The sequence below is a fragment of the Dermacentor variabilis genome, chromosome 9, assembly GCF_050947875.1.
Source record: "Dermacentor variabilis isolate Ectoservices chromosome 9, ASM5094787v1, whole genome shotgun sequence".
NCBI classification, from domain to species: Eukaryota; Metazoa; Arthropoda; class Arachnida; order Ixodida; family Ixodidae; genus Dermacentor; species Dermacentor variabilis.
In genome coordinates, this window is record NC_134576.1 from 52090641 (window position 1) to 52091621 (window position 981).

Consider the following 981-nt stretch of genomic DNA (forward strand, 5'->3'; position numbering starts at 1 on the left):
TGAAATCTCGAATTCAGAAATGCTAGAAAAAAGGTAGTGTCGCTCACACTCTCTTTTCACACAACGGCAGCGACAAGCTAAGCAGCTTATATTTCCACTTCTCGTGCAAGACGCTATCAGCGTATTACAGTCACAGCGTATTAATCATGACCTTGGGTGTGATGATTGGCACTTTTGAGCGTGCCCGACCAGCCTGTATGCTGTGCCAAGAGAACCACTATGCGAGCCCACAGCGTTTCAGCAAGATCACGGCTTGACAATCTCTGCATGCTCTTGCAGACGACGAGACATAAGTGCCGCATCACTTTTGGGCTTCACTTGCGTGAAAATCGCACTCTTCCGTAGTTTCGGTTTTTGAAGTTAAACTGTCCGGAATTCATTACGATGCAGAAAGTAGCTGCGCCGGCATTTCGTGTGCCTGAAAATGGTTATGCTGGGACGGTTGGCTTCGAATATTGCATTAGGATCAATCATCTTGGCTGTATGCCAAACATGCCATCTGGGCACAGTGCTAGCAATGTAGTAGCAGACTTATTCGGTGCCCATGCATGCAAAAGTAACGAAGAATATTACTGGCAGTATTTTGGAAAAGCTACACGTTGTCTGCGTGCAACCAAAGGGTTTCTTTTTTCGTGATATCGCTTATCTCGAAATTCGATCCAGTTTTTACAGCTTCCGAGTTAATGAGGGTTTACTGTATCTCTTTTTTTGAGATTTTTAAAAATTCTGTTATGTGGTATATGTCTGAATTGTCTTGCTCCTTAGGCCACAGATGTCCTGCAGTATTGTGAAGTAACTTAAAAAAAAAGGGCACAAAATGAAGAACGCACAGCAGCCACCCAATTTTCAACATCCAGGGTTTTTGCAGAAACCAGTCTCGAAAGCCGGACATGGAGCATTTCCCTCCTGATGCAACTTGCAGCGGAACATAACGATTTGCTCCAAGACCAGAACAGGTTGGGACAAGAAAACAGGCAGCGA